The sequence below is a fragment of the Bubalus bubalis genome, chromosome X (genome assembly GCF_019923935.1).
Source record: "Bubalus bubalis isolate 160015118507 breed Murrah chromosome X, NDDB_SH_1, whole genome shotgun sequence".
NCBI lineage: Eukaryota > Metazoa > Chordata > Mammalia > Artiodactyla > Bovidae > Bubalus > Bubalus bubalis.
Genome location: NC_059181.1, coordinates 44674753 through 44687864, shown reverse-complemented (window position 1 = coordinate 44687864; position 13112 = coordinate 44674753). Strand labels below are relative to the sequence as shown.

Below are 13112 nucleotides of genomic sequence, written 5' to 3'. Positions count from 1 at the left end.
TTTGACAATTTTCTCATTTTATTTAAAAGGAAATTGAGCCATAGGGGAGTTTGTATTGTATTTGAAAGCTGAGAATAACAAATTGAGGAGACACAGTTCGAACCTTATTTCATTTGTTTATGGCTTCGTTAGCCAGAATACTGCCTTTTGCACTGTCTGAGCATCCCTTGAATGTGATGACTGACGTGAATTCAGGTTGACCTCAAAGCAACAAAAAGACGCAGAATTTCCACAGAAGCTATACCAGTTTCCTTTACTGCTGTTTCATATTCACCTTTCCCAAATCAACTCCCAGTTTGGTGTTGCTGTATAAAATGAAACTGCCTTCTAAACAAAGGGGAAATGATGCGTTGGGGGGGCCTCCTTTGGCCAACAGAATCACCTTACTCAGAAAACTCATCACTGGGTTGACATGGGAATAAGGGAAGGATGGATGTGCTATGGTTCCAAGATGCAAAAAGGTCTTTGGAGCTGAGGTCCACCCCTAAAGTAGCCAAGCTGCAGAGGCTTGTGAGGCGTTGAAAAGCCGAGATATCTGCCTTCCCAGAATGCTTCACTTGACAGAGAGATGCAAATGTATTGCTTTTCCATGAATTGTGTAAGTGAATGTTCCATATATTTTTTGCTTTGTACATGTTAATTTCTGCCTTTATCTGTGTCCTTTGGTAAAGTTATTTGAGAGTTCAACAAAACAAAATAGAATTGCCGGCCTTTAAAGCAACCCAGGGAAGTAGATAAATCAGTCTTTCAGGTTTCTCACCCAGTATTATGAACCCTCTGCCTTTTTCTCCTTTGATTTCCTAGACCCCAGGCAATCCAGCTGGGCCACTGAGGAGGGGAGGAGGGAGTGGAGAGGCCCTTTAAATTTCCTTTCATCTGGTGTCCTCTTTGCTGACAGAAATAAATTAGCATGTCATATATTAATATACTAGTGGCTGTTAGCTACATTATTCCTTTCTGGTAAAATCAGTGCAGTTCAGTTCAGTCACTCGGTCACGTCCGACTCTTTGTGATCCCATGAACTGCAGCACGCCAGGCCTCCCTATCCATCACCAACTCCCGGAGTTTACTCAAACTCATGTCCATTGACAATGTCGGTGATGCCATCCAACCAAATCATCCTCTGTCATCCCCTTCTCCTGCCTTCAATCTTTCCCAAAATCAGGGTCTTTTCCAATGAGTCAGTTCTTCACATCAGGTGGCCAAAGGATTGGAGTTTCAGCTTTAGCATCAGTCCTTCCAATGAATATTTAAAACTGATCTCCTTTAGGATAGACTGGTTGGATCTCCTTGCAATCCACAGGACTCTCAAGAGTCTTCTCCAACACCACAGTTCAAAAGCTTCAATTCTTTGCCACTCAGCTTTCTTTATAGTCCAACTCTCACATCCATACATGACTACTGGAAAAACTGCATCTTTGACTAGATGGACCTTTGTTAACAAAGGAATGTCTCTGTTTTTAATATGCTGTCTAAAACCCAACCAAAGCCTCAGGGACATAAACACTGAAGGCCAAGGACTTACCAGTACAGGCTTGTGAACATTCTATTAAGTGAGGATTTTGCCCCTGTTCAGTTACTACCCCATGCTGGTTAGCCCTGTCAGTGTCTTAATCACATGAGAAGCATGCGAAGTAAATCTTAGAAAAACTACTAATTATAAATATGTTCTCCTGGAAAACAGGAAGCAAGCATTTTTAAGCCTGTGAATGAAAGGAGGCTTTCCAAATGAATCCATTTATACAGTGGACTAGACCATATTATGTCTTGTGAATTAAGAACTATGTGAACATATTCTGAAAAATATGAGAGAAATAAAGAATTTATTTGTCCAGCTATCTCTGTCAAGAAGGTTTTATTTCTATATGTTCATTCGAGACTGGACCCTTAACAAATAGTTTTTACATTAAAAATAATTTTTATGCTAGTGTTTAGCAAAGTTGCGATTATTTTCCATGAGCCTCCATATTTTATTTTGACATGAGTTTAGCATCAGGCATTTTAAGTAACATTTTGGCTTCCTTTGTGTATTTCTTCTCTTAAAATAAGTGGGGAAAAAATCTTACCACTTCTTTCTTTTGTAATTAAAATTTTCTTTGTGCTTTTAGGAGAACGCTTTCAAAATGGTAGGAGTTAGACATCTTATACGTGGTGTTAAGGTCCAAAGAAACGAATTGGAGTGAAAAAAGAGGACTTCATGTTCCCCTTAGAAATATCGAGAGTTGATGTTTCGCTTCACAGACATTGTACAAATCTACTTCTTCCTAAATGGGTTTTCTTTTAGTGACTCTCAGCATAGGTGCTTGTTGACCTTTGGCTACAATAATAGTTCTCCAGTTTTAAGAAATGGACCTGTATGATTACAAACCAAGAACACTTTTAAGTGGTTATAATACAGGGCTGTTGTAATGAGTAAAACTTTTCAACTGTTTTCTAGCTTGGTCATTATTATGTGCCTTAGAAATCCTTATTCTGTGACTGAGTGCTCTCTGCTTTTTCAGTCTGTACAGTTATTAATGGTTGATAAATATCAAATTTTCTATACCTACATTGGGCTCTTGGAGCATACGGTATTATCAAATTTAAGGTCTATGAAAGATTTTTTACAGTGTTTAATGAATATTAAGGTATTTTCTGTATTGGAACTTATGAAGAATCCATTTTTCTTCATATACTCTATACAGCCCATGCTTTTAAACCAGGCTGGTTTTAGCTATACCTTGTTTTTATGATTTGTCCTCCATTACTGAGAATGGTACAAAATGAGACCTTTGCTGGTATGTTAACTTGATTATAATTTGTATGTATAACAAAAAAATCTCACATGACAGAGGATGAGATGGTTGGATGGCATCACCAACTCAATGAACATGAGTTTGAGTAGGGACAGGGAAGCCTGGCGTACTGCAGTCCATGGGGTCACAGAGTTGGACATGACTGAGTGACTGAACTGAACTGATCACAAAAAATGGATGTGTTTCTTCCATCATCAGTACTAAATTAGAGCCCTCTTTCAAAATTTTTTTTTTTTTTGGTCAGCATCTTGCACTCCTTGTTCAGCCGCTCAGTCCTGTCCGACTCTTTGCCACACCATGGACTGAAGCACTCCAAGCCACCCTGTCCTTCACCACCTCCCGGAGCTTGCTCAAACTCATGTCCATTGAGTCCGTAATGCATCCAACCATCTCGTCCTCTGTCATTCCCTTCTCCTCCTGCCTTCAGTCATTCCCAGCATCAGGGTCTTTTCTAATGAGTCAGCTCTTCACATCAGGTGGCCAAAGTTTTGGAGCTTCAGCATCACTCCTTCTAATGAATATACAGAATTGATTTCCTTTAGGATTGACTGGTTTGATCTCCTTGCTATCCAAGAGACTCTCAAGAGGCTTCTCCAACACCACAGTTCAAAAGCATCAATTCTTTGGCATTCAGCCTTCTTTATGGACCAACTCTTAAATCCATACATGACTACTGGAAAAAACCATAGCTTTGACTGACTTGCACTCCTAGCTATGGTCTGAGCAAGGATACTGAGATTAATATGCTGCACTGGGTCTTCAATAAGCAATTGATTCAGTACTGTGCTCATCTTTTGCGTTCCGACAACCGCATACTTAGCAAGAGTGTTCCCAACCTATAAGTGGATTTATTTTATCTTAAGATGGGCCTTAGCTGTGGCTCAGCCTATAAAGAATGTGTCTGAAATGAGGGAGACCTGGGTTTGATCCCTGGGTCAGGAAGATTCTCTGGAGAAAGGAATGGCAACCCACTCCAGTATTCTTGCCTAGAGAATTCCATGGAAAGAGGAGCCTGGCAGGCTACAGTCCATGGAGTTGCAAAGTCAGACATGACTGCACAGTTAACATTTTCACTTTCACACACACTACCTAATGTGGGAAATGTTTCTGACATTTGGGACATGGGTTTATGGAAATTAGATTAAAAGAAAAAGGAGATGATGTAGTCTATCTTGTTTTAGGATAAACAGTGTCTCTAAAGTTTTCCTTTAAGCCTGCGTTAACTCATTGTGTTCTTTTTTAAACTCTAGTCTCTCCTTGGGAACCACATCTTAAAAGGTAAGCATATTTAGTAATTCCTGGCCTAGAGGGAAGTACCAATGATTGCTGTTTTCAGAAGAGAAGCATAGTGTCTTAGAATGAGCTAAATCCATCCTTCCCTGCTTTTTTTTTGAACAGATGGAGAAACTGAGTCCTAAAAGGTTGCAACATCCTTGAAGTTATGCAGAGAACTAAAATAGCATATGGCTTATCTACGAGGTAAAGATGGGAATTGCTTCTGCTTGATTGGCACCCTCTTGAAGAGAAATACTTTTGCTCAGCTTGGTGAGTATTGACCTTCTGATTACATCACTGAAGATTTTTTTTTAAATGTTAAACCTGTATTGGAAAAAATACATATCTTGCTTTTAAAATGGAAGCTCTCAGCAGCATTTAGATCAATCCGTATGTTATGGTTTAGGCCAAATTAGCCAGCCAATTTCAGAGCTGTTGTTTGGAAAGCTTTGGTATACATTCATTAGAAATTTCTGTCAAATCACAGCTTGTAGAAGTTATTTCCAAATGTCCTTTTACTTGCTGGTTAAATGAAGGCTGCTTCTCTGAGGAAGAGGTCATATGCTCCTTAATGGGGCCAGCCATCCTTCCCTGGTGCTCCCTATGCTTGCCTACCTGTCACCTGCTCTCAAGCATGGTGCTCCCTGTGTACTTACTGATGGCATCCTTTCCAGTGCCCCTCTGTTCCCAAGCACCTGCACTCCCTCCTTGAGGGCACAGAACCTGGGGGTTCAGGGCCAGGTGGAGAACCCCACTGGGCACCTCTGTGCTCCCATCTACCGCTAAAGAGCTACAGTGAGCAGATCGCCTGACTGGAAAGCTTTCCTGGGGTTCCACTCTGCACTCAGGGTAGAGAATTCTTGCTGTAATGAGTGATGGAGTCATTTCTTTGGGAAGAAACTCAGAAAGTGACATGGATGATACATACCTCTACTTGGGTTCTGTGTTTGAGGTCAAAGAAGACTGTGAGAAACTTTCTTATACTTTCTCATAGGTCTTCATTTGTTAAAACAGCTGTTATGTGCTAGGCTCTGAAATAATATGGACAGATTTAATCTTTACTGTGATACTGTGAGGGAGAGATTATTGGCCTTATTTTAAATATGAGGCCATAGATATTGGGGCTTCCCAGGTGGCACTAGTGGTAACGAACCCGCCTGTCAATGCAGGGACATGAGAGACGTGGGTTCGATCCCTGGGTCGGGAAAATCCCCTGGAGGAGGGCATGGCAATCTACTCCAATATTCTTGCCTCCTGGACAGAGGAGCTGGCTGGCTACAGTCCACAGGATCACAAAGAGTCAGACACAACTTAAGTGACTTAGCATGCATGTACACATAGATACTTAAGAGAGGCATTCAAATCATTTGCCTCAAATCACATACATAGTAAACAATAAGAGGTATCCTCACTTGTTTGATTTCACCAAATCATACCAAGAAAAAAATAAAAATGGATGTTTGGTTTGCTATTTCCTCCCTTCCTTGTATATCACTGAATAACAAAATAGTGACTTTTCAGGGCATATATTTTTAGTTTGAAAGAATTTGTGTTTAATATTAAGACTGTCTCTTTATTCCAAAAAGCACGTTTTTTGCTGTCCCACTATATGTCAGACTCTGTACTAGGTGCTCTGGATACAGCAGTGAACATATATCAAAATAAGGGGTATTTTTTGTCAAGTCCTGAGATTAAAAACAGGAAGCTTTGTGTGTGTTTCATCTTGTCCTTTCTTCTATCAAGGCATTGAAACATAGAGCCCAAGATCAGTCATCATCATTTTTCCATTGATTCACAGAATTACTGACCTAACAAGGTACTCCTGAGGTGACTACAACAGCTCCTGAGGTGTGAGGGAAATGTGAACTAAACCATTCTATTATTAATAACTTTCAAGGAGGGAGATTCCATTAAGCCTTTGTGGTAGTTCCTGCTTTAGACTTTTACAGCCTGTTGTGATGATGATAAATTATTTCTGCCCCATAAGAGTTGGCAAGTATGAATCTGAATTTTTAAGGTGAATACATTAAGAAATTTTAAAAAATCTTAAATTCTATACCTTTAACCAAAATAACCACCTTTAGAGATTTTGGGATGATGAGCAGAGAGCCTAGATGCATGGTCACATACCTGTTTTTCTATAGCTGTGGCCTGAATCCTACGCATTCTGAGATAAAGCGAGAAGCTTTGTGACTGTCTGACAGTTCCTCCTGCTTTTCTGTCAGAAACTATGTGTTCTGTTTACCCCACTTCTCAATCTGGTATAGATGCTTCTGAAAACATCTCTTTTAGTAGTTATCTTTGCCACTTCATAGGTAAGTTGACCTTTTTTTTTTTTTTTCTTACAGAAGGCTCTATGCTTCATGTAGAATTGTACACCTATTTCAATCCTTATCATGGTTAAAAGACCTCCTGATACAATAGAATTCTCAGTTCATGGACTATAGCCTTGAGCCTGTTTTATTAAACTATCATGTGGTAACTTACCATGTGCAAATCTTCAGTGATGACCACTTTTCACCTCAAGTCTCATATTCCGTGATTTTGTTTATCCCTTGAAAGTACAAGGGAAAAGCAGAGACCCTTTAAATACTTGCATCATGAGAGCACCAGTTGTAGGGGAAACATCTCCCCAAAGTGTAACTTATTAAACTTTCATAAAAGTTTCCCATTTAAAATGTCACATTGATAAGTCTCTGAGATAAAACTAGAAGCTTTATCTGTGCACATTTCATCTTGTTCTTTCTTCATCAGCAAGCTGTTGGAATAGATCCTACAGGCATTCATTCTCTACCCTGCAGAACTATCCAGTTTACTGAGTAGAGGGCTCCTGCTCTCTGGAGTATGTCATGCTGGTGCATGCTTCAGGGCCTTGGTGGCTGTGGTGCTACCTCTTTGCAGTATCTGGGCCATGCTTGGCTTGAATTACCTTACAGTGGCTCTTTCATCCTGGTCCAAGAAAGGACTCATGGCAAGATCTGTTATTCCTTGCAATGTCCAGCTTTTTGTCTGGCTCCTTAGTATACTAAATGTGACATTCTTCTCCATGTACCTAAGATTGTGCTTCACATTAGGGACAAAGCAGTCTGGGTTGCAGACTTAAACAACATGCAGTTTCACTCAATCAGTGAAAGATCGCATTTGCTCAGTCACTTCAGCCATGTCCAACTCTGCGACCCTATGGACTGTAGCCCCCTAGGCTCCTCTGTCCATGGGATTCTCCAGGTGAGTGTACTGGAGTGGGTTGCCATGCCCTCCTCCAGGGATCTTCCCAACCCAGGAATCAAACCCACATCTTTTATGTCTCCTACATTGGCAGGTGGGTTCTTTACCACTAGCGCCACCTGGGAAGCCCTCACATTTTATAATTCCCCAGTTTTTCAAGGTGAAACTTTTCCATTGAGATCACTATGACAGTTGTGTTAATGCTGGTGGGTTTGTATTTTGGGAAAACTTTTAAGTTAATATATTTATACTCATTATGTTATTTCATATTAATTTAATGCTCATTCTCATTTTAGTTACCTATGTAATTATTGAATATCCAGACTCCCCACTGAAGTTCAAATTCCATGATGATGGGAGCTGTTGTCACATGGACTCATATATGTATAGTAGCTGTATATATATAAACAGTCAATACTTGTTTTTATGTGTAAGGTAAAGAACACTGGTGGGAACCTGGAATTTGGGCCCCAATCCCATTTTTGCCTCAACAGCGTAGGCGACCTTGGGCCAGCTACTTCCCATAACTGGACTTCAGTCTCTTCATCTGTGAAATAAGGCCATAGGAAGGGGGATTCATGCGGTCACTTTCAGCTTTATGAGTCTCAGTGTGTGAGTCTGACTAAATGGAGGAAGAATTGCAGCCAGTCCGTTGAATGCCACGACTTTCTTTCCAAACCCCGGCTGATTCCATTGAAGTGCCCTGCCCTGGGCTGGGAAGGGCTGGCCCAGGGCCTTCCTCAGGAGCCCAGGCCAGAACCCGTCACCTCCTTTGGGACATCCGGGAGCAGTGTTTTCCACACTTTTCCTGTTGCAGCCCCATTCTCCTCAAAATAATAAAAGAATTAAAAAGACTTCTGCTTCTTTGTGGGCAGAAGCCATGTCAACCTTAACCTATGCCTGGCTGTTTGCTGCAGCTAAGATGGAGGAATCCCAGGAGGTGGTTCAGTGGACAGTTGCTCTGGTGGGAGAGGAGGGTGGAGACACTGGCCTGCCCCTGCTGACTGGACTTAGAATTGACCTCAGCCTCCACTCCCATGTCCCACCCCCTGCCCCACCTCCAGCACCACAGTTTCTAGCCACCTCGTAATACTTCAGATCCTCTGCCTGGCCAGGTAATAGGGATTCAGATGACTGTAGTAAGTACAGTGGTGTGTGACAGACCAGTCTCAGAAGCTAGGAGCCTGAAATTTACCATATCAAAACCCCTCCCCTGAGCCTCCTATATATTCCCCCTTCCCCTCCCCTTATCTGATTTACTGCCAAGAAGATTGGAGCCCTCTCTGTGACAGTTTGGAAAGTCCTGGATCAAATGGTCTCTTCTCTAATGCAAGGGGAATCAAATTTGAGAATTCAACAAAAAATTATACCAATTCCTGGAAAAAAAAAAAAAAAACTATAGCCTACCAAATCTCATCTGAGATGAACTCAATAATCTGAATAGTTCTATAATCATTAATAAAACTGGATTCATAGTTTAAAACATTCTGAAAAAGAAATCTCCAGGCTCAGGTGGTTCTGCTGGTAAATTCTAACAAACATTTGAGGAAGAAATAGCACCAATTTTAGACAATCTCTTTCAGAAGAGGGAAAAGTTCCCAGTTTGTTTTATGAGGCCAGCATCACTCTGATACCAAAAATGGTAAAAAGAACAAAACAAAGAAAACCACACACCCATATACCTCAAGAACATAGATTTTTTAAAAAACATAAAAAATATTAGCAATATTAGTTATCAAATTTATATGTTTAGAATTGTTCGTAATATTTCCTTATTATCCTTTTAATGTCAGTGAGAATGATGTGATATTCCCTCTTTCATTCCTGATGTTAGTAAGTTGTGTTTTTTTTTTTCCCTTTGTCAGTCTTGCTAGAGGCTTAACGATTTTATTGATATTTTCAAGTAACCAGTGTATGTTTTCATTGATTTTTCTTTCTTTCCTTTCTTTGCCTTTTTTTCCCTTTCATTTTCATTTATTTCAGCTCTGTCATTTCCTTGTTTTGGGTGAATTTTGCTCTTTGCTTTCCTGTTTTTGCATGTGGAAGCTTAGATTATTGATTAGAGACCTCTCATTTTTCTAATATAACTGTTTGTTACAAATTTCCCTATAAGTAGCATTTTAACTGCATCACACACATTTTGATATCTTGTATTTTTTATTTTTTTAGTCACACCATGCAGCATACAGAATCTTAGTTCCCTGACTAGGAATTGAACCCATGTCCCCTGCAGTGGAGGCATGGATTCTTAACCACTGGACTGCCAGGAGGTCCCACCCATGATAAGCTTATATTTTTATTTTGTTCAATTAAATTTTTTTCACTTGAAACTTTCCCTTTGACCCATACATTACTTTAGAAGTAACATTGTTGATTTCTAGTTTAATTTCATTATGATCAGAAGACATATTTTGCATTATTTCAATTCTTTGAAGTTTGTTGAGGTTTAATACTTTAGAGTTTGGTCTATCTTGGTGGATATTTTATGTGTACTTGAAAAGAATGCATATTCTGCTTTTGTGGGTTAGAATGTTTTATAAATATGAGATTCAGTTGGTTGGTGGTATTTTCTGTCTACTATTTCTACTATATATTACTAAGAGAGGAGTAGGAGTTTTAAAGCTTCCAACTATAACTTTAGATCTATCTGTTTCTTGTTTGAGTTATGTCAGTTTTTGCTTAATGTATTTTGAAGGTCTGTTAGATACAAATGCATTTCAGATTGTCACATCTTTTTTGGCAAATTGACTCTTTTATGTAGTCTGCTTCTTTGTTTCTGGCAATTGTCTTTGTTTTGAAGTCTGTTTTGTCTAATGTAAAGCCACTCCAGCTTTCTTCTGAAGTGTTTTCATAGTATACCTTTTTTTATCCTTTTACTTTTAACCTATCTACAGATAGTATTATATTTCAAGTGAGGTTTTTGTTAGCATATGGCTCATATTTTTTATTCATTCTCAAAGTCTTTGTCTTTTCATCTGTTTAGACCATTTGAGTTTAACATAATTATTGATATTGGATTTATGCCTATCATTTCATTATTGTTTTCTGTTTGTTCCTTCTATTTTCAGGCATCTGTTTTCTGTATCCTGCCTTCTTTATTTATTTCTTGGTGTTTTATTTTACTTGATCTCTTGTGTTTCTGTTTGTATCTTTTTATTCAGTACCTGCTCTAGAAATTGTGACCGTCATAAAGGTCCCTTTATCCTCCCTTCTGTTGTTACTTTCATCTGATCTGTTATATTGGCATACTTTGAAAATCCCGTAGGCAATGTTATAATTTTTGCTTTCAACAAAAAGCTCTAGAGGAAAAGTATCATGTTTTATTTTTAGCCAGATATCTACCAGTTCTCTTGCTCTTTCTTCAGTCCTCATGTTCCTTGTGGTATCACTCCCCTCTGACTTTTCTTTAGCTGTTATCTTAGAGGAAGTCAGCCGCCAATAAATGATCTTAGTTTTCCTTCAAGTGAGGATGTCAGTATTTCACTTTCATTCCTGAAGGATAGCTTTTTGAATGTATAGATTTATGTCTCTTGGGACTTCCCTGGTGGTCCAGTGGTTAAGACTTTGTGCTCCCAATTCCGGGGGCCTGGGTTCGATCTCTGGTCAGGGAACTAGATCCCATACACCACAACTAAAGATCCAGCATGCCACAACTAAGACCTGGCATAGCCAAATCAATCAATCAATAAATATTTAGATTTATGTTTCTTGAGAAATTTAGGAAGTTTTCAGCTATTATGTTGTTAGATTTTCTTCCTGCACTGCATTCTTTCTCTTTTTTCTGGGACTACCATGACACAAATGTCAGATCTTCTGTTATTGTCCCACAAATCCCTGGGGCACTGTGGTTTTGCTCGTAAATCTTTTTTTTTTTTTCCCCTCTCTGTTGTTCAGATTGGCTAATTTCTATGGTTTTATCTTCAAGTTCACTGACTCATCTCCACACAGCACTGAGCCCATCTAGTAAGTTTTTATTTCAGTTATTTTATTTTTCCATTCTAAAATTTCCAGCAGTTCTTCTTTATATATTTTCTGTCTTTGTTCAGATTTTGGTTCAGACGGTAAAGCATCTGCCTACAATGCGGGAGACCTGGGTTCAATCCCTGGGTAGGGAAAATCTCCTGGAGAAGGAAATGACAACCCACTCCAGTATTTCCACTCTGGAAAATCCCATGGACGGAGAAGCCTGGTAGGCTGCAGTCCATGGGGTCAAAAGGGTCGGACATGACTGAGCGACTTCACTTTCACTTATAGGTTCCAAGATTGCACATGATTGGTTGCTGGAGCATTTTTATAATAACTCTTTTAAATTCTTTATCAGGTAGTTCAAACCTCTCTGTTATCTCGACATTGGCATCTGTTGATAGTCTTTTCCCATGCTGGGTAATTTTGAATTTTATCCAGCACATTTTGAGTATTATGAGACTCTATATCTTGTTGAAAGCCCATGGAGAATGTTGCTATTTTTGTTTTAGCAGACAGTCTACTTGGTTAGGTTCATAGAGCAAGTTCTAACCCACCTTCTGTTCTAACCCACCTTCTGGTCCCAGTGTCAGTTCAATTTTCCAAGCCTTGACAGTGGTACTTGAATGTGTCTGATATATATGCTCCCCAGTGACCTGTCTGGGACTTAGGTAGTTCAGTTCTCAGGGTCTTCAGTAGGCTGTTTAGGATGAGATCCACGCAGGAAAAGCTTACAGGTGAGTCCAAGAGTTCAGAAACCATTTATGGGACCTCTTCCCAAGTTCCTTCCTCTGTGATCTCAACAGTACTTTTAAAAAATTTTTATTTGATTCAAGTATAGTTGATTTACAATGTGTTTATTTCTGCTGTAGACCAAAGTAATTCAGTTATATGTGTTTCATTATATTCAGTTATATAATTCAGTTATATATATATATGTGTTCACATATATACGTGTTTGTGTATATATATATGCCTGCATGCTAAGTCACTTCAGTCATGTCCAACTCTTTGTGACCCCATGGTTTGTAGTCCGCTAGGCTCCTCTGGCCATGGGATTCTCCAGGCAAGAATACTGGAGTGGGTTGCCATGCCTTCCTTCAGGGGATCTTCCCAACCGAGGGATTGAATCCTCATCTTTCATGTCTCCTGCATTTTCTGCATTGGCAGGCTGATTCTTTACCACTAGCGCCACCTGGGACACTATATATATATACACACACTCTTTTTTTGACTCTTCCATTATGGTTGATCAAAGGATATTGAATATATTTCCTTGTGTTATACAGTAAGACCTTGTTGTTTTCCAATAGTTTCTAATTCCACCAGACTTCCCTTTTTTTAACCAAAAAATTGGATTTCATTATTCTGTTCTGCCATGTACTTCCACATCTGTGCCCACATCCCCAGTGCAAGCAATAGAGAGAAACACCAGAGAGAGAAAAAATATCGTGAGCTTTGGCCCCATCCTCTTGGAACCCCTGTTCTGCTGAACCCAGAGAAATGTTCTCCCCCTCCAGAGTTCTGGTCCTGCAGGCTCCTGTCACTCCAGGCTGCTCTTGGGGGCTGTGGCCTGAGAGAACAGAGAGGAGGAAAAAAATGAGGGATTTCCCCCACTCTCTGAGTGTCAGGAGTTTTCTTTCCTGCTCTCTGAGCCAGAGCTACAGGGCATCTCCTGGCTCTCTGTCAGTGCCTGGTGCCTGCTGGCAATGTGTTGAGTTCAGTCTTGGGGCATACTAGAGGAAAAAGTCATGGTAAACTTGCTGGCACTTTGGTGGTATTTGAATTCTAGTCTTTCCTAATCTGCCTGCTACTATTTACTCCTCAGTCCTCAAAGAGCTGCTCCAGGCAGTC

The 13112-nt window shown here is 39.8% G+C and overlaps 1 long non-coding RNA gene across 1 annotated transcript in view; it reads left to right on the top strand.

Annotated features, from left to right (window-relative positions):
- Window positions 1–13112, top strand: part of LOC102400283 — a 113114-nt gene that overhangs the window by 47074 nt on the left and 52928 nt on the right. The window contains exon 3 of the long non-coding RNA XR_006548867.2: window positions 4194–4340. This is a non-coding gene — a long non-coding RNA (uncharacterized LOC102400283). The remainder of the gene's footprint in view (window positions 1–4193; window positions 4341–13112) is intronic.